Source organism: Lissotriton helveticus, chromosome 7 (assembly GCF_964261635.1).
Source record: "Lissotriton helveticus chromosome 7, aLisHel1.1, whole genome shotgun sequence".
NCBI classification, from domain to species: Eukaryota; Metazoa; Chordata; class Amphibia; order Caudata; family Salamandridae; genus Lissotriton; species Lissotriton helveticus.
Genome location: NC_136068.1, coordinates 118,246,673 through 118,267,694, shown reverse-complemented (window position 1 = coordinate 118,267,694; position 21,022 = coordinate 118,246,673).

Below are 21,022 nucleotides of genomic sequence, written 5' to 3'. Positions count from 1 at the left end.
GAGCACGCATCCTTACTGCAATGTTACCGTTAATCAAAGACCAGGGTTTTAACGACGTCTGGCAGCGTCTTTTACTTACAGTAGCCGCACAAGGTTAATACCTTACTTCTATCCGTCCTGCCGCCCTGAAGAGTGCTCGCGTAGGAAGCCCGGTTCTGCTTATGACTTCCCTGGGCGCCGGAAGGATGTGGAAAGACTAGAGCGCTCACCTAAGATGGCCGCCCCTGATGGAGCGCGGGGTGTGCAAAAACGGTAGTCTTTTCACTATGTTTATTCCGTTTCTGCCCATCGTTATTCTGTGTCTGCATTGGCATTTGTAAAATCACTCACAATTCTTTTTAATTATAAGCCAGTGGTTCGCACTAAATGTTGATAAAATACTCCCTTGGTCTTAGATGGGAAAAGGGGAATTTCAGTGCGGGACTCAAGATACTGCCCAATGGTTGAACACATTATTGCTAGGTAGACCCCTGATCTTAGTAGAACGAGGCAATTAGCGAAAAAAGGCCTAGAGGTGCTATCAGATGATAATAAATTGTGGACCCACTGAAAAAAGGCAAGATAGCTCACTCCCTGCACCCCCAATTTGATCACACTGGGTCGTTGGGAATTACCCTGGATGGTTTTCAAATCATTGGCCTAGCTAAAGATGGTTGTCAGATTCATCAGATCTATAGGGTGACCACAAAATGTTGATGGGTCCCATGGTGGCACTGTCATCGTGTGGCAAAGTAGTGATAATCTACAGCTGGGCCCACGGAATTTCATCGTTGAGCCCGTATTTGTTTGATTGGACACGGAAAACCCATCTTTGTTCCTTCTCCAGTAGATACTTCTCGTGGTTGATCTGCTCAATCACTGTCCACATTATATCTTCCGGTTTGTGCCCGCTTTCGAGAAAGTGGTTAGTCAGTTTCGTACTTGACTTCTTGCACTTAATAGTGCTCTTGTGTTCGCCTATTCTTATTTTCACCGCCCTGCTCGTCATTCCGATGTACTCGAGATTGCAGGGGCAGGTGATCATGTAGACGACATTTGAACTGTTACAATTACTGAAGCTTCTCTGCTCCCATGTAGTTCCATTCTTGAAAGTCAGTTGCTTGCTTTTCTTGGTGAGACAACATACCTTGCATCCACCGCAGGGGTAGTGTCCTTGTGCAAGGCTGGACTTGCCAGAGATCTTCGGCTCTTTTGGTCTTGTATGTACCAAGATGTCTCTGACACTTTGAGCCCTTTTGTGAGAGAACATGGGTTTTGGAATATCGAGGTCGCCGCTGTTCAGAATTTTCCAATTCTTATTGATTATTTTGGCGACTTGGTCAGAGTTCGTATTATATGTTGTGATACATATTGGTCTCTGCGTGTCCGTCTTTTTTACTTTGTCCTCAAGTAGGCTTTCCCTACAGTTGTTCCTGGCTCTTTTGTATGCTTGACTGATGATCCTCTGTGGATAGTTCCTTTTTTGTAGCTTTATCCTTAGGTCGTCGGATTGGGATTTGAAGTTATCAATTTCTGTGCAATTCCTGCGGAGGCGCAGGAACTGCCCATAGGGAAGGTTGTCCCTCAGATGTCTTGGGTGGAAACTTTGATACATTAAGAGGCAGTTCTTCGAGGTGCTCTTAAAATGTGTGGTCGTCATGAGTCTGCCATTCTTTGGGAAAATATTCAAGTCCAGGAATACCAAGTTGGTGTTGGTGGTGACACTGGTGAATTTAAGGAACTCGTCCTGATAGTTCAACCACGTGAGGAACTGCCGAGCAGTTCTCTCATCTCCATCCCAGATGATGAGGATGTCGTCAATATACCTCTTCCAAGTTAAGATCTTGGGTCGGAAAGGGTTGACGGCATTCAGGATTCTTGTCTCCTCAAGGTGGTGGACATAGAGACCAGCTATACTGGGAGCAAATGTGCTTCCCATGCTGGTCCCATGCTTTTGAAGATATAGAGTGCCATTGTGTTCAAAAAAATTGTCTTTGAGTGCCAAGGCACAGCACTCCATCACCACGTTCCGTGGGGTGTTGTACTCCCAGTCATCCGTGAAGAGAACATCTTCTATAATTGCCAGCGTCTCGTTGTGGGGCAAGCTGGTATACAGACTTTCTACATCACAGCTGATTAACAGCTGCGAATTGGGATCGAAAGACACTTCCTCAAGTAGGTTCAGCACATCCTTGGTATCTCTCAGGTACGTTGATGTTTTCTGTACCAAAGGTCTTAGAAATGCATCCGCAAACCTAGAGACTGGTTCGAGGACCGACCCAATCCCCGATACGATGGGTCTTCCTGGGGGATTCACCAGATCCTTGTGGATCTTCGGTAGGATATATAGATAGGGGGTTCTTGGATTCTTTTGACATAAGAACTCCCCTTCTTTGTTGGTAATCCAATTATGGGACAGTGCCTCTTCAACCATGGTTTTGATTTTGGTAGCTATTCTTTCCGTGGGATTGGTTTGTAGAATCTCGTAGTTCCTTTCATCTTGGAGTAGCCTGGCGCATTCTCTGTCATATTGTTCTTTTTTCAACAGAACAGTAGCCCCACCCTTGTCCGCCGGTTTTATGATCACTTCTTTCTTATTGCTCAATTCACGAAGTGCTTGTCGTTCATCTTTTGAAACATTCTGAAAGATTCTTTTCTGCGTGGGGTCAAGGGATGCAAGATCCTTCATGACCGCCTTTTCAAAAGTCAGAAGTTCGACGGGGAGGGTATTGTTCATGGGAGTGAAGGTGGATCGTGGCCTTAGCCCTGTGTCACCCTGTTCATAGTTGTCTTGTTTGTCTTTGAAAAAGACCTGTAACTTAATTCTTCTTATGAATTCCTGGACTTCTTTACACAAGTGGAACTTGTCCATGTTGGCTGTGGGAACATATCCCAGACCCTTTTCTAGAACGCTTTGTTGTGAGGCCGATAATTCTGAGCCTGTCAAGTTTACAACTAAACTCACTTCCGGTTCTTCGATGCCCCTGTCATACTCCTGGTTGACACTCTCGGGGTTTCTTCCTCTTCGGTTTCCCAGTGTACGGAGTTGCCTCTCCGGTTCCTCCCTCTGTTTTGTCCTCGGCGTGACCCTAAAAAAGGAGCCGGATTTTCAAAATACCCATAGTCTTGTTGGTATCCCCATGGTGGAAAGGGGGCATTTGGGTGTTGGAAAGGCGGTGGGCCATATTGTTGGGGAGGGTGGTACATCATTTGTTGGGGGTAGCTGTTCCATCCCCGCATGCCTCGTTGGTTTGGTCGTCGAAAGTTCCTTCGTGTGCCCTGGAAACGTGGGCTTTTGTTGCCACTTGAATTGGAGCTACTTGATCCTGCTTCTGAGGAATCGTCATTAGAACCATTATCACCCGATGGTTTATAGTTGTCTTTGATATAGGGGTAGATCTTCTCCTTGCTCCATCTGCTGGTGTCTTTTTTAAGTTTCTCATATTTGCTGTCTTTGAGGTTTATTTCGAAATCATTCAGTGCATCATGGCGCTAAATATATGTCGTGTCTCGAATTGAATGACAACTATAATGGTAAAGATTTGTCCTTTTTGTTTTCTTCTCCTTTTCTTACAGAGACCTATTTAGGTTCTTTTTGAGAAACTTAGCTTCTCTGGGCCAGCTCATGCCCTAAAGCATAAAACTATCAGTTTATTTTTACTGTTAGTTTTTAGGACGACAGGCTTACTATATTTAGCAACTGAGCTATTTTTCTGTAGGGGCCATTAGAAGGTCCTGATGAGTAAGCAGTAGGGGACTGCTTACGAAACATGTAGACCAGGTAGTGGCTATTTGCTCTACCCCAAAACCCCCTTCTTAACGTCCCCAGCTAGGGAAGTGAATAAATTGTTTTTTTCCACTAGCCAGAGGATTTTTAACTTTTTGTTTTTTACACATAGCATTAGGTCCCTACACTTCACTGACACACCTCACCCTGCACCATCACATAGCCTTGTCACATCTTCAGTGCTCCCGCGTAGTTCGCCAGGTCGTAGCACGCCCCGCCCCGTAGAGGGACGGGAAGACCCCAATGATGAAGCATGACACTATTGGATTTTTTTAGTGTGTGAGGGGTATTTTAGCAAGCACATTGTGCTCTCATCTTTACCACCCCAAGAGAGAGTAAATCTTCCCACAACTCACAGAAATTAAAAAATTAAAAATATATTTTTTTTTTGCTACTTCACATTGATAGAATCCACTTGTTTATGTATACCTATTAGGAGGGTGATTCTATCAGTACCTCTCCACTTCCTCTTGTGTTTTGGAATTACTGGCAGCGTACAGCTGCGGAAGTTGACAAGGATTCAACCATTCACACCAACCTTGTGATTCTGCTCCCTGGTTTTTTCACACGAGGTACATAGAGGAGTTCCTGTTTTACTGACATCACAATGGCCGATCTGGGCCTTGCATTTACCGAAGATGAGATTTCCAATCTAATGGCCACACTAGGAACTTTTGAAGGGTTAAATTCCGGGTGCCCCACCGCTAAAAACAGCGACTGGGATGAACTGGAAGAACTGAGGAGGACTCAAATAAAAACTGCCATTCATGGGTTACTCATGTCCGAATACCTAAAGGTTAACACTGCCCCAGCTGGTCTCGTGGTTCGCAATGAACCATTCATATTTCTAGAAGACAAGACTTTTAAAATCGACTGGTCCCAGATCTCGTGGAGATGCACACGAGACTGGATCGTCTTGATCATAAAGACGGCGAGTAGACTAGCGACTGATCTGAAAGTGGAAATACAGGCCATCGAAATACGTCTCAAAAGCTACGAATCCCCAGCAAACCTAAAAAAGTATCTGGATGAGCTGAATCAAACACTGAATGATTTCGAAATAAACCTCAAAGACAGCAAATATGAGAAACTTAAAAAAGACACCAGCAGATGGAGCAAGGAGAAGATCTACCCCTATATCAAAGACAACTATAAACCATCGGGTGATAATGGTTCTAATGACGATTCCTCAGAAGCAGGATCAAGTAGCTCCAATTCAAGTGGCAACAAAAGCCCACGTTTCCAGGGCACACGAAGGAACTTTCGACGACCAAACCAACGAGGCATGCGGGGATGGAACAGCTACCCCCAACAAATGATGTACCACCCTCCCCAACAATATGGCCCACCGCCTTTCCAACACCCAAATGCCCCCTTTCCACCATGGGGATACCAACAAGACTATGGGTATTTTGAAAATCCGGCTCCTTTTTTAGGGTCACGCCGAGGACAAAACAGAGGGAGGAACCGGAGAGGCAACTCCGTACACTGGGAAACCGAAGAGGAAGAAACCCCGAGAGTGTCAACCAGGAGTATGACAGGGGCATCGAAGAACCGGAAGTGAGTTTAGTTGTAAACTTGACAGGCTCAGAATTATCGGCCTCACAACAAAGCGTTCTAGAAAAGGGTCTGGGATATGTTCCCACAGCCAACATGGACAAGTTCCACTTGTGTAAAGAAGTCCAGGAATTCATAAGAAGAATTAAGTTACAGGTCTTTTTCAAAGACAAACAAGACAACTATGAACAGGGTGACACAGGGCTAAGGCCACGATCCACCTTCACTCCCATGAACAATACCCTCCCCGTCGAACTTCTGACTTTTGAAAAGGCGGTCATGAAGGATCTTGCATCCCTTGACCCCACGCAGAAAAGAATCTTTCAGAATGTTTCAAAAGATGAACGACAAGCACTTCATGAATTGAGCAATAAGAAAGAAGTGATCATAAAACCGGCGGACAAGGGTGGGGCTACTGTTCTGTTGAAAAAAGAACAATATGACAGAGAATGCGCCAGGCTACTCCAAGATGAAAGGAACTACGAGATTCTACAAACCAATCCCACGGAAAGAATAGCTACCAAAATCAAAACCATGGTTGAAGAGGCACTGTCCCATAATTGGATTACCAACAAAGAAGGGGAGTTCTTATGTCAAAAGAATCCAAGAACCCCCTATCTATATATCCTACCGAAGATCCACAAGGATCTGGTGAATCCCCCAGGAAGACCCATCGTATCGGGGATTGGGTCGGTCCTCGAACCAGTCTCTAGGTTTGCGGATGCATTTCTAAGACCTTTGGTACAGAAAACATCAACGTACCTGAGAGATACCAAGGATGTGCTGAACCTACTTGAGGAAGTGTCTTTCGATCCCAATTCGCAGCTGTTAATCAGCTGTGATGTAGAAAGTCTGTATACCAGCTTGCCCCACAACGAGACGCTGGCAATTATAGAAGATGTTCTCTTCACGGATGACTGGGAGTACAACACCCCACGGAACGTGGTGATGGAGTGCTGTGCCTTGGCACTCAAAGACAATTTTTTTTAACACAATGGCACTCTATATCTTCAAAAGCATGGGACCAGCATGGGAAGCACATTTGCTCCCAGTATAGCTGGTCTCTATGTCCACCACCTTGAGGAGACAAGAATCCTGAATGCCGTCAACCCTTTCCGACCCAAGATCTTAACTTGGAAGAGGTATATTGACGACATCCTCATCATCTGGGATGGAGATGAGAGAACTGCTCGGCAGTTCCTCACGTGGTTGAACTATCAGGACGAGTTCCTTAAATTCACCAGTGTCACCACCAACACCAACTTGGTATTCCTGGACTTGAATATTTTCCCAAAGAATGGCAGACTCATGACGACCACACATTTTAAGAGCACCTCGAAGAACTGCCTCTTAATGTATCAAAGTTTCCACCCAAGACATCTGAGGGACAACCTTCCCTATGGGCAGTTCCTGCGCCTCCGCAGGAATTGCACAGAAATTGATAACTTCAAATCCCAATCCGACGACCTAAGGATAAAGCTACAAAAAAGGAACTATCCACAGAGGATCATCAGTCAAGCATACAAAAGAGCCAGGAACAACTGTAGGGAAAGCCTACTTGAGGACAAAGTAAAAAAGACGGACACGCAGAGACCAATATGTATCACAACATATAATACGAACTCTGACCAAGTCGCCAAAATAATCAATAAGAATTGGAAAATTCTGAACAGCGGCGACCTCGATATTCCAAAACCCATGTTCTCTCACAAAAGGGCTCAAAGTGTCAGAGACATCTTGGTACATACAAGACCAAAAGAGCCGAAGATCTCTGGCAAGTCCAGCCTTGCACAAGGACACTACCCCTGCGGTGGATGCAAGGTATGTTGTCTCACCAAGAAAAGCAAGCAACTGACTTTCAAGAATGGAACTACATGGGAGCAGAGAAGCTTCAGTAATTGTAACAGTTCAAATGTCGTCTACATGATCACCTGCCCCTGCAATCTCGAGTACATCGGAATGACGAGCAGGGCGGTGAAAATAAGAATAGGCGAACACAAGAGCACTATTAAGTGCAAGAAGTCAAGTACGAAACTGACTAACCACTTTCTCGAAAGCGGGCACAAACCGGAAGATATAATGTGGACAGTGATTGAGCAGATCAACCACGAGAAGTATCTACTGGAGAAGGAACAAAGATGGGTTTTCCGTGTCCAATCAAACAAATACGGGCTCAACGATGAAATTCCGTGGGCCCAGCTGTAGATTATCACTACTTTGCCACACGATGACAGTGCCACCATGGGACCCATCAACATTTTGTGGTCACCCTATAGATCTGATGAATCTGACAACCATCTTTAGCTAGGCCAATGATTTGAAAACCATCCAGGGTAATTCCCAACGACCCAGTGTGATCAAATTGGGGGTGCAGGGAGTGAGCTATCTTGCCTTTTTTCAGTGGGTCCACAATTTATTATCATCTGATAGCACCTCTAGGCCTTTTTTCGCTAATTGCCTCGTTCTACTAAGATCAGGGGTCTACCTAGCAATAATGTGTTCAACCATTGGGCAGTATCTTGAGTCCCGCACTGAAATTCCCCTTTTCCCATCTAAGACCAAGGGAGTATTTTATCAACATTTAGTGCGAACCACTGGCTTATAATTAAAAAGAATTGTGAGTGATTTTACAAATGCCAATGCAGACACAGAATAACGATGGGCAGAAACGGAATAAACATAGTGAAAAGACTACCGTTTTTGCACACCCCGCGCTCCATCAGGGGCGGCCATCTTAGGTGAGCGCTCTAGTCTTTCCACATCCTTCCGGCGCCCAGGGAAGTCATAAGCAGAACCGGGCTTCCTACGCGAGCACTCTTCAGGGCGGCAGGACGGATAGAAGTAAGGTATTAACCTTGTGCGGCTACTGTAAGTAAAAGACGCTGCCAGACGTCGTTAAAACCCTGGTCTTTGATTAACGGTAACATTGCAGTAAGGATGCGTGCTCTGACATTATGGGCGCGGCTTTTTTCCTTACAGATTACCGCATTGAGATACCTATCGACTGCCAGCTCATGAGGCATATTCACTCCGCCTCAGCAGTATGTATGAATCTCTGTATTGTCATTTGGTGTGAGTGTCATGGTTTTTAATGCATATTGGTCATGATACCAACACGGTAGATAATTTTGCCAGTGACCAATTGAAAAATGAATTCCTCTTTTTTTACCTTGTGTGTGAGGCCTTGTGGGCATCGAGTTATGAATGAATGTGTGTGGTAATATGAATCCGCCCTCAATTATGTGGGGCAACAATATGTTCGTTATGTAAACGGACACACAGGGGATGGCAGATTGTACCATCACTCTGTCCATAAAGCTTTAATTATAACCTTTATGAGTTGGGCATAACTTGAATGACCCGTGGGCATCATGGCGCTAAATATATGTCGTGTCTCGAATTGAATGACAACTATAATGGTAAAGATTTGTCCTTTTTGTTTTCTTCTCCTTTTCTTACAGAGACCTATTTAGGTTCTTTTTGAGAAACTTAGCTTCTCTGGGCCAGCTCATGCCCTAAAGCATAAAACTATCAGTTTATTTTTACTGTTAGTTTTTAGGACGACAGGCTTACTATATTTAGCAACTGAGCTATTTTTCTGTAGGGGCCATTAGAAGGTCCTGATGAGTAAGCAGTAGGGGACTGCTTACGAAACATGTAGACCAGGTAGTGGCTATTTGCTCTACCCCAAAACCCCCTTCTTAACGTCCCCAGCTAGGGAAGTGAATAAATTGTTTTTTTCCACTAGCCAGAGGATTTTTAACTTTTTGTTTTTTACACATAGCATTAGGTCCCTACACTTCACTGACACACCTCACCCTGCACCATCACATAGCCTTGTCACATCTTCAGTGCTCCCGCGTAGTTCGCCAGGTCGTAGCACGCCCCGCCCCGTAGAGGGACGGGAAGACCCCAATGATGAAGCATGACACTATTGGATTTTTTTAGTGTGTGAGGGGTATTTTAGCAAGCACATTGTGCTCTCATCTTTACCACCCCAAGAGAGAGTAAATCTTCCCACAACTCACAGAAATTAAAAAATTAAAAATATATTTTTTTTTTTGCTACTTCACATTGATAGAATCCACTTGTTTATGTAAGGAGTAAAGATGTGCACAATGTTAAACACTATCAGAGGCTAACCCTTAGGTTACCCTGACGTCATCTGGTACTGCCAGCGGCATCTACAGACCGCTCCATGATGACCGGCAGCCCTTCCCTGTCCTTAATAAAGCTTAGACTAGCGCACCCATAATGCATTGGGTTGCATGTTCACAGGAAGTTATCTAGCACATTAGTTCTTAATCTGTGGTACAGAAGGCCTACTCAGGGGGTCGACGGCTGTTTTACAAAATGAAAAAATATTAAGATATATAAAGCATTTACAAATAAATAAGCAACATTTAAATGTTGAAAAGCTTTTCTATATTATGAATGTAAAAAAAATTCAATATTGTAGCATTTTTTTGGTGTACACTAGTTTCTATATTTGCGTTTATTGTTTAGAGATTCAAATCATAGAAATTGCTCTGGCAGGGGGTCCCAGGCTTCCAATATTGAGTCAGTGGGGATTCCCCAATTCAAGTAATGATTCGGTGGGGGTCCACAGATGTCAAAAGTATAGGAACTGCTGATCTAGCATCCCTAGCCAACTGAGATGTGATCATGTGCTGCTCTGGTTCCGTAATATTGAAAGCTGTTATATCATCAAAGTCTGTTCTCGTTCTTAACACAATGATGTCATCAGGTGGCGGCAGGCTGAGTAGTTGAGGTCATTGGGATGTAACCAGACCATTTAGGAGTTCTGCAGCTGAAAGCAAATTGAGGTAATCTTGCATAACTAGGGAAACATGTGATGCTAACCACACGTGACGGAGGAGCGTACTCGACCAGCACCGAGGGGTAAGAGAGGTTAAGGAAGTGGATACACCCTCCCAATTAAACTAGGTTATGTTTTAAAGCCCTACCTGGACCAGGATCTGGTGACATCACATGTTTACAACCACCGTAAGGTATCCAGAGCCATCAAGCTCAAAATATAACTTACGTGGCGTACTCCGCTGAGTGCAGAAAGGAGGTAACTCCTTATTTTTAGTTAACCCTCACACTCCCAATTGATGTCATGCTTCATCATCGGGTTCACCCTGACTCCTAACGGTCAGGGTGGGCTCAACCGTATTTCAAAGAGCGCTTAGGAGATGTAGGCCAGGGGGTCTAAAGATAAAAATCCTACTGCCTTCCCCAGGTATCCCTTTATTCACGGGGACGTAGTGGATATTAAAAATATGTAAAAATATGGGTCTTTCTGGAAGTAATGGTCCTATGACCCTAAGAATATGCCAACATGTTTCAGCCTTTGTTAGAGGCCTGCTCTGTCCTGGGCTTTCTTCAGGGCAAAACAAAAAAATCCCTCCCTGGAATTAGTTAAGGATTTGTCCTTTATATTTGTGTTAAAGGAACAGCAAGCTATTACTTCATGAAAAAACTGGAGGGTATACTTATCTCTCCATCTGAGATGTACGCAAAAATTCCACCTCTAAGAAAAATGTGAGAGGAAACAAAAGACAAGTGATTTTTGCAAATCATTACATCATATATTTCTGTTCAGCACTCCCAACATGCATGGTGTGCTTATATTCCCATCACTCAGTGGTCTGTGATCATGTGGAAGAGCTGATCTTGGGTCTCTTTGATCCCATCTTGCCATTTGGCAGTATGCATCAATTTTCAGCATTCAACTGTCACTCGCAAACCATGAGTACCTTATCACAAGTAAAAGTATTTCACTCGAAAGATTGGTTTCCATTATTTATAAACCTGTTTGGTCATTTTTGAGAGCTGTCCATATAAAGAGGCATTTGGGGTGAGTTTGAAGGGATTAAAAAGTTAGGCAAATGTGGACATTTTGTCCCATGGTACAGAAATTAAAAAAATAGAGTCCTCTGATTGGTAGTGGGAACATTTATTGCCGTAGACCGTTTTAGTATCGAGGGTCTCGCACAGGTCTTGCAGCACAGAGCAATCTAATCCGTGGGTTTGTCCAAGTAGTGGGTTGCACTCGAGCCTGCGTGCGCCTTCCCCAAAGCGTTTATTGGTATGGGCAGTTGCGTGTTTGAAATAGGCCCGACGCGTTTCGGAAATTTATTTTCCTCATCAGGGGCCAGCAGTAAAGTGCACGACGTCTACCATCTCCCTTTATGAAAACTCACATTGTGCTTATGGGAGATGTAGTCCATATATCCTGGATGGATGCACTTTCAAATTACTGCCCATTCCAAAGGCTCTACCATGAGCCCCAAACAACACTCCTGTCCTTATCCATCGCGCAGCTCCACATACGCGACTCCTTGAATAGCGAGTCTCGTGGTCCCCGTTTTCCGGGGTGGTGCAACCCAGCGGCAGGACCTCCGCTAATGTATTACAGCTCTGTGGGGTTGTCCAAGTAGCGGGTTGCACTCGAGCCTGCGTGCGCCTTCCCCAAAGCGTTTGTTGGTTTGGCCAGTTGCATGTTTGAAATAGGCCCGACGTGTCTCGGAAATTTATTTTCCTCATCAGGGGCCAGCAGTTAAGTGCACAACGTCTACCATCTCCCTTTATGAAAACACACATTGTGCTTATGGGAGATGTAGTCCATATGTCCTGGATGGATGCACTTTCAAATTACTGCTCGTTCCAAAGGCTCTACCATGAGCCCCAAACAACACTCCTGTCCTTATCCATCGCACAGCTCCACATACGCGACTCCTTGAATAGCGAGTCTCGTGGCCCCCGTTTTCCGGGGTGGTGCAACCCAGCGGCAGGACCTCCGCTAATGTATTACAGCTCTGTGGGGTTGTCCAAGTAGCGGGTTGCACTCGAGCCTGCGTGCGCCTTCCCCAAAGCGTTTGTTGGTTTGGCCAGTTGCATGTTTGAAATAGGCCCGACGTGTTTCGGAAATTTATTTTCCTCATCAGGGGCCAGCAGTTAAGTGCACAACGTCTACCATCTCCCTTTATGAAAACACACATTGTGCTTATGGGAGATGTAGTCCATATGTCCTGGATGGATGCACTTTCAAATTACTGCTCGTTCCAAAGGCTCTACCATGAGCCCCAAACAACACTCCTGTCCTTATCCATCGCACAGCTCCACATACGCGACTCCTTGAATAGTGAGTCTCGTGGCCCCCGTTTTCCGGGGTGGTGCAACCCAGTGGCAGGACCTCCGCTAATGTATTACAGCTCCGTGGGGTTGTCCAAGTAGCGGGTTGCACTCGAGCCTGCGTGCGCCTTCCCCAAAGCGTTTGTTGGTATGGGCAGTTGCGGGGTCCATACAGGACTTGATTATGTGCTTTCCGCACCACACTTCCCATAATACACAATCTCATTTTAGCCTCCCATTGGTGGGTGTGTCATTTGGAAAATGGAGAAGTGGGTTAGCGGTTGCGCACACCGCTTCCGTTAAAGCCCCTGAAGAGAAGCATATGGAGCTTTGAAACGCGTCGGGCAGATCCATTACGGAGCGGCATCTACAAGCGGATCCCCGTCCTCACCTACACATAAATCAAGCTGCTGCTCGTGTGCTACTCAAAGGTGGACAACCTTGGAGCGACAATTTATACGCGGCTGTCCAGCTGCGGAGTATGCACCACCCCGTCATCCTTGGGGGTCACAGAAGTGAAACAGCAGCCGTACACGGGATCGAGGACGGGCCCACTTGCGGGGTCCATACAGGACTTGAATATGTGCTTTCCGCACCACACTTCCCATAATACACAGTCTCATTTTAGCCTCCCATTGGTGGGTGTGTCATATGGAAAATGGAGAAGTGGGTTAGCGGTTGCGCACACCGCTTCCGTTAAAGCCCCTGAAGAGAAGCATATGGAGCTTCGAAACGCGTCGGGCAGATCCATTACGGAGCAGCATCTACAAGCGGATCCCCGTCCTCACATACACAGAAATCAAGCTTCTGGTCGTGTGCTACTCAAAGGTGGACAATCTTGGAGCGACTATATATATTTATATATATATATATATATTTATATATATTCTTACTCTAGTGGGGTTCCTCTTGGACTACCCCACAAGGCCTAAGGGGTCAGGGGATTCCTACCCTGCCTACTGGCATATTGCTTTATTAATTAAGCCCAGGACAGGGGACTAAGGGCCAGATGTAGGTAGGCTTTTACCGGGTGGTAACGGCCGAATTCGGCCGTTACCACCCGGTAAAAGCAATTTGACATGTAGGTCCCTGTAATTTACAGACTCGGTAAATTTACCGAGTATGTAAAATACCGAGTCGGTATCATTACTGATTCCGGACAATTGGTATGTAGGTGGGACTCTTCTGAGTCCCACAAGCAGTACCACATCGGTATTTTACCATCAAATACTACTTGATGGTAAAATACCGTTTCTGGTGTGCATGCACATGTGTGCATGCACACCTATGCCATATGACAGGCAGACCTGCCCTTAGGGCAGGTATGCCTGCCACATGGCACCCGAGCCTCTTTTGGGGGTGCCAGAGGGTGTCAAAGTGACACCCCCTGCACCCTTGTGACAGTCGGTATTTTCCGATGTGGTAAATACCGACCGGTATATGCCCAATCAATCCTATGGGCTTCAAAGCCCATAGGAATGCATGGGCATTAACTGGTCTGTATTTACCACATCGGAAATTACCGACTGTTTCCGATTCGGTAATTGCACATCTGCAATTACCTACATCTCGGTATTTTTATTTTCCGACCTCTTAAATACCGAGTCGGTATGACTCGGTATTTAAGAGGTCGGTAAATAAAAATTACCTACATCTGGCCCTAAGTCCCTAAGTCCTGTAATGGCTGTCTACAGCATTTTTCCTCATGTGGCACGCAGCCATTAAGAGAACCCACTCCAGCTGGAGCCTTACTCCCTTGGGAAGGACGTGTCTTAAGGGGGGAAAATGCCACTGGCCAAACAGAACGCTCTATTTTTTAAAAATGAGTTGGAGGTGTTCTTATGCAAGTTCTTCAAACCCAACTGTCCAGATATACAAATATTGTTGATCCTCAATAGCTCCAAAACCACTGAACAGATTTACACCAAATTGTTGTAGTATTGCTTCCCAAATAAGTCAATAGAAAATGCATTCAAAAATTTGGTTCAGGGGCCCCCTAGTTTTTGTGAAAGAAGCTGTGGTGAATGAACTTTAAAAAAAAAAAAAGTTTTGTGAAGATTTGTCAAACGACAAAAAAGTTACAAGCAAACCTAAAACTCTTTCCCTGAGAAAGTGTAGCCCTAATTATATATATTTATATATATATTTAATATATTTCAACACTTCTTCACCAGAGGGATGACGATGCCACGTGTAGATACTTAAAGATTTTACTGTCATGCTACCATCAAAAGCGTTTCTGCTGCAACCAGCCTGGTTACAGCCGAAACGCTTTCGATGGTCGCCTGACATTAAAATCTTTGAGTATCTACACATTGCATTGTCATCCTTTCTGGTGAAGGTTTGTTGGAATTGTTACAGACCTTTTCTTGTGAGGTCTGCTAAGACGATGCGCCCTTCGTTTAGGAGAAGTAGGAGTAGCGGCGGCAAACAACAAGAGTATGGGTGGAGGAATATATATATATATATATATATATGTTTGTTCGTTCGCTGTAAAAAACAAAGGTTAACGTAACGTTATAGTTAGGTGAATATGTCAGTGAGAACATTAATGTTTGAACAAAAAAAAAAAGAATTTACCATTTATAAATAGCAGCGCTAACTCATGACATGTTCTATGACATACTTTATGACATTACTGATGACATCTACAATTACATAATTCATGACATCACTGATGACATCATCCAATGAGTGTAAAAGTTTATTTTACAGTTTATGTAATGACGGGTAACTACCATAGTACTTCTATACCTAATTTTGTACAGCCTGTGTCCAGCTAATGAGTGTATGTGTTGAGAAAACGCATGTGCTCCTAATACATCATAGCTGTGTGGAGCTATTGAACATGTTATAAATCTTTGCATTGAAAAGTAACCCAGTGTGCAGGTGACAGTTGACAACTTGCGTTCAGCATTTTCTTCACAGGTATTTTGGCTCTGCAGAAAAAGTTTGCAGCAGGGTAAATATTTTATGTACTTTATACCTGAATTATTAGACAGAATCGTCTCAGCATGACAATATCTACATAACATAGAAGACTGTGTGCACCAGGTGTTAATCTATGTACAGGTGCCTATTTTACTTCAGAAGATGGCCCATCTGTAATATTTCACCACAGTTTGAATGGTGCAGGTAGTATGATATTTAGCACATTCAAACCTTGGTTATTTTCAGTAAATAGTGAATTTATGACAAGTGTAAAATAGAGTGTGCATTGTTTTTAGTGATACTTTTTAATGCTCTGTAGTGTATTTCTCATGAGAGCTTCACTGTCTGCAAACACTGTGGTACAGATTAAACTCACTCCACGGAGTGAGCACTGTTTACAGTATCCACTTTTTTACATATACGAACTTTAATTCTCAATGTAGGTTCGGTGACTGTTAGTGGTTTGATAATGGTAAAAGCTTTCCTTAGTAGGACATTAATTTTGGAACAGGCGATGGGTATTTTGAGGAACTTGACTTTCTCTGAACAGGTGTTGTGCACAATGTGCAATGAGGGTTTCCCATACCTCTGTTGTTGATCGTTAATGTGAACTAAGCTACCCGTGAAGAGCAAGGTAAAAAGTCAATGTTGCACATAACGCATGCTTGCTACTCCTAAGGTTGTTGAATCTATGATGGCATTATTGATGCTTCATATTATTCTGAGCTACTTTGCAGTTACTTTCATAACTTTAATGCCACACCTGTTTATAGAGCAATGTGTGCAAAAGAAGTTTAAAAGATGTAATCAGTGCTGGTTGTCATCAATGACTTGATTTGAGATGCCATCAGTGATGCCGTAAATGATGTCATAGAACGTGTCATGAGTGATGTAATATGTGAGGCCATAAGCAGCTCATTTCGGGAGTGCAAGTATTAGCTCTGCTTGCTATACCTAGTGAATTTTGGTATTTTTGGTTCAAAACATTAATGTTATCATCAACATATTCACCTAACTAAAATGTCACTTTAGCCATTGTTTTTTCAGTAAATGTCTATGTTTTTTTTAAGTAATATTTTATTACCACACGTAAAGCCAACCCACCACTGTGCACAGCCTTCGCAATGCATGGCAGGAGGCAGGCTAGAGGGCCCCAGCAGGTAGCCAACCCCATACTGCGTACAGCCTTTACTATGAGCAGTATAAGGTTGTCCTTCAGGCCCTGGAACACCCCATTCAAGCTCAAATACAAGAAGAAAAGGTAGGGGGCCTTGTGGCCTCGATCACAAGACTCATTAGGCCCAGGGGACCCCATCCACCAGGGTCCCATGCAGGGCCGGACAGGCCATAGCGGGCACCAGGCAATACCCCAGTACGCTGCATGGGTGGGGCCGGTTTTGGGCCCCTGGGGGCCGTTTTTGTTACCGGGCCGTTTTTGCAGCATAGCTGCGAAATCGGCCCTGTACCAAAATTGGCTGAAAACCGGCCCCGGCAAAGTGCTCAGCGGCCCCTCCAACCTCCCTACTGGGGAGGGGGCCGGCCGAGCACTTTGCCAGGGCCGGTTGTGGCTCCCAGTCCGGCCCTGGTCCCAAGTATTTTAAAAGGCAGGAGGCCACATGGTCCCCTCCTTGAACCTTATGAGGCCCAGGGGACCTCATCCCCCCAGGTCTTTAAAGGTTAGTGGGCCACGGGCTATCCTCCCCAAACCATTTCTAGGACCTGGGAACCCACTGCCGGGGCTGAGACTTGCAAAAAAGTGGGAGGGTTTCTGCGACCTTCTCCATGAACCTTAAAAAGGCTCTTAGGAACCCATGCCCTTGGGCCTTGTATTTGTTTAAGGGGAGGGACGCTTTTCACCCCAGTGACCTCAACCCCTAGGGCCTGCATTATTTCAAGATGGGTGCCCTGGTGCCCACTCAAATGCCATCCCCCTGCCAGAGCCTGAAAAGGGCCCTGGGGACCCAATCCTCCAGGGACTTCTTTTTAAAGAGGAGGGGGGCATGTGGCCTCCTTCCTCGAGCCTATTATGGCCCTGGGGAAACCCTTCTCCAGGGCTATTTTTTATTTTAAAGGCGGTGCACACGGCCCCTGAGCCTCTTTAGGCCCTGGAGACCCCATTCTTCAGGGTCAGTTTTTTTTAAAGGGGAGGGGGGACAGAGGCCCCCCTTTCAGAGCCATTAAGGCCCTTGAGAGCCCACCACAGGGCCAAACCTTGAATAGGCCGTGAGGACGCCATCCCCCAGGGCTGTGTATTTTTTTAAGGGGGGAGGGGACACGCTGGGTCCCCTGAGTGGTTTTCATCCCAAGTGACCTCATCCCGCGGGTCCTGCCTTATTTCAAGGTGGGTGCCCTGGTGCCCACTCTGAGCAACCCAGGGGCCATGGAGAACTGAAAGAAAACAAAAAATAGAAAAACGCCCACACTAAGAGCTTAAACCCAGCTTATGAATCTACCCATCCCTTTTTCAAAACCCAACTGTGGTTCCCCACTTCCCCTCCCACTCCCATCCGCATCTGGTGGGTAGTATTGCCTCATTCTAGAAGGACAACCAAGATGGTTTCATGATGCGCGGTAGGGTTAAATGAGTATACAGATAGGAGGCAGTTTCTTAACGGTAGAGGTGGGTAGGAAATTGTTTTAGACAGTTTAGTGTACAGGTCAGAGTATGGGAGGGGTGTCAATGGGAGAATGTGTTACTGAAATGTGTTTTTATTAGCGTGATCCTTTGTGGAATTAGTGTTGTGCATCATTGTGTTCATTTCTCTAATAAGGGTTACTTATATCAGTGAATTTGTGCATTAAGTTCTCCTTAGAGGGAGGTGGAGGGTGAACAATGCACATTACAGCTTTTCAATTTCTCCTGATGCTCTGTTTTTTGGCTTTGCATTCTGCTTTGAGGTTTGTGAGGTGGTTTTTATTTGCAGCAGAAATATTCTAGTTCTGTTATATCTCTTTTGTTTTCGTTACGTTCTTGTTTTTATCAACAACAGATTTTCTGTGTTCTACTTGTTGGTAAGCCTGGGGGATTGCGGACTTCAAGAAAAGATCGAACAACCATTGGAATAGCCAATAGGTTTCGACTTTGGGACATTATAAGTGTTTAATCTTGCAACAGTTGATGTTGCACCAAGGATCTTGTGCTGCATAATTAAATACTTATAAGGTCCCAAAGGCGAGACCAATTGGCTATTCCAATTCTTTTTTTTTTTAAAAACCTTTATTTGGCATCAAAAGGATATACAATCCTAGGCCTACAACCAAATCGGCCGGCATCAATATGTAAAACGGTCACAGGTTCCAAGGCAAATATTACACATTCAAGCAGCAAAAGCAAAGGCAAAACAATCGTAAAAAGGGGGGGAGAAGACACCTAGGAACCAGACGGCCAAGAAACAGGAGCAAAAAAGGTTAATTTTATAATAGGGGGTGAAGGCATACGATCGGCTCACTTTCAATATAAAGCGTCCGAAGTCCCACAACCATCCTCAGCGACAATAAGGGGGCATGGGGCCGCAATACAGGAGAGGCAATATAATACACAGCGGGAAACAGGGACATTTTAGACCTAATCGACACATAATCAATACCATCTTTACATGCCCACCACCCAACCACAGCCAAACCAGGACAGAGGGATCGGACAAACACCACATCAAAACTAACCCATCATAGTGACCTTTCAAAAAAGGGGGGGCAAAAAAAAAAAAGGGGGAGAAAGAGGGAAAAGAGGAGGAGGGGAGGAGGACACAACGGAAAAATAATAAAAGGAAATAAAACACAAAACGAAGGAAAGAAGACCACGCCGAAACAGGAGTCCCGTGGCGAGAGTACAGGAGAAAACAGGAGCATCCATAACAAGGAGGGTACAGCAATCGAAACGAAATGTAACCAACCCAGAAGAGGAGGATCAATGACGCTTCATACCCCACTCCGAACATACCACGGGAGGTAAGGACAGACGCGGCCTTACTACAAAGAGATAGAAAAAGGGCCATGGAACCATAGAACAAACAACAAATAGATCCCAACCCACCCAACCCACCCTGCACCCCTGCAGAAGGCTATGGCCTACCCTTCAAACAGCGTGCCTGTCGCCCTAAACCAGAACCCGAAATATAGCGAGAAAGGAAGAGAGAAAAATGAGACAAAAAGAAACAAAAACAAAAAGAGGGAAAACAGGAGGGAGGAGCTTAAGAACAGAAATCAATATGGTCGGCCGCAGCCCTCCGCCCAACCAGACAATCATAGCAAAAACCAGACCAGGACGACACAATTTCAAGCACCATAAAACTTACAGAGGAGAGGACCTCCCACCGCGCCATGGGTACAAACAATCGCGCCACAAAGTCGTACAGCAAGAATCCCCAGGAGTCACGCATATCACCCCCAACCCTTACGAACCACAGATTCCACCCACAACATAACAATATAAAGTGAGCTACTCAATACAAGACCAGGACACAATCGAAATAAATTTGTTCCGCCATGAGGACAGGGAAGAACAATCAGTCCGCAAGCGAGCAAAAGTCCGAAGAGAGAGTTTATAAGCACCAGCAATCGCAGCACGGGTGATAAAGAGCAGGAGAGCAATGACGCCGTTTGGGAAGGCGAGGGGTTTTCCGCAACAGACAAATGCGAAGCCATCGGTACAGGCGCAGGCGGCAGTCCACCAATAGTTCCGGGCATCCCAGTGAAACAGGGCCGCTGCACAACGTCCAAGTCTCTGGGGTCAGAACCTAGAAAAGCAGGGAGCTGCAAAGACCCTGGTACATCAAATGATCGTCGATCAGCGGCGGCAACATTTGCAGCAGTCGAGGGGGGCGAAGCAATGGAGTCTCCGAAACAGAAGGGAGGCAAGAAGAAACGGCTGCTCAAAATGGCGGCAGGTCGAGGCGGACTCACGGGGACATCTGGGGCCAGGAATGCGCGCAGGGATCGCAGAACTTCCAGGATATCTCGGAGGGTAAGCTCCCGCTCACCAGACCAGATCCCCGCGCAATTAGGCAACCCAAGCCCGCCGCCACGAGGCGATACCAGTTCCAGATGGGTGGCCGCCATTTCGTAAATTCAGCCAAGTCGCCACCCTCCGCGACTCTCAATAACAGTTCCAAAATGTAGGACTTTACAGAGCTCCGGGGGGCTTCCAGCAATGGCAGCCTTGGTGCAGAAAGGAAGTCTGCCCAACGCGGGTCTCCGCCCGCACCAGCACCGGCGCCCCAAACAAGCAGAGTCCGGGCGCCAAGGTCCAGGGCCGCCGGAAACTGCAGCGGCGGGGGGGGACCCCTTCACAGAATCAGTCCCCGGTGCATCTCACCCACACCAGCCTCGCAGCCACCAGGGCAGGCCCGGAGCAGGAACGCCGGGATGTTCGCGCAACGGCTCTCATCATTGGTTCACTCTCTCGACCGGGGCCGAGAGACGTCGGATCCCACAGGCGAGGTCCCGGTCTAAGTTCCACGGAGGCCCCGATCCTGCGAGGGGCACAACTTCGGAACCGCTGCACATCAAAACCTCCGGGCCAGATGGTGAGTACAAGTGAGGTGTGCCGTCTCCAATTCCACGATAATTTGTCGTCTCCGGACAGGATAAGGTACAGGATATACGATCAGGCCGGAGGGCTGCGGGAGC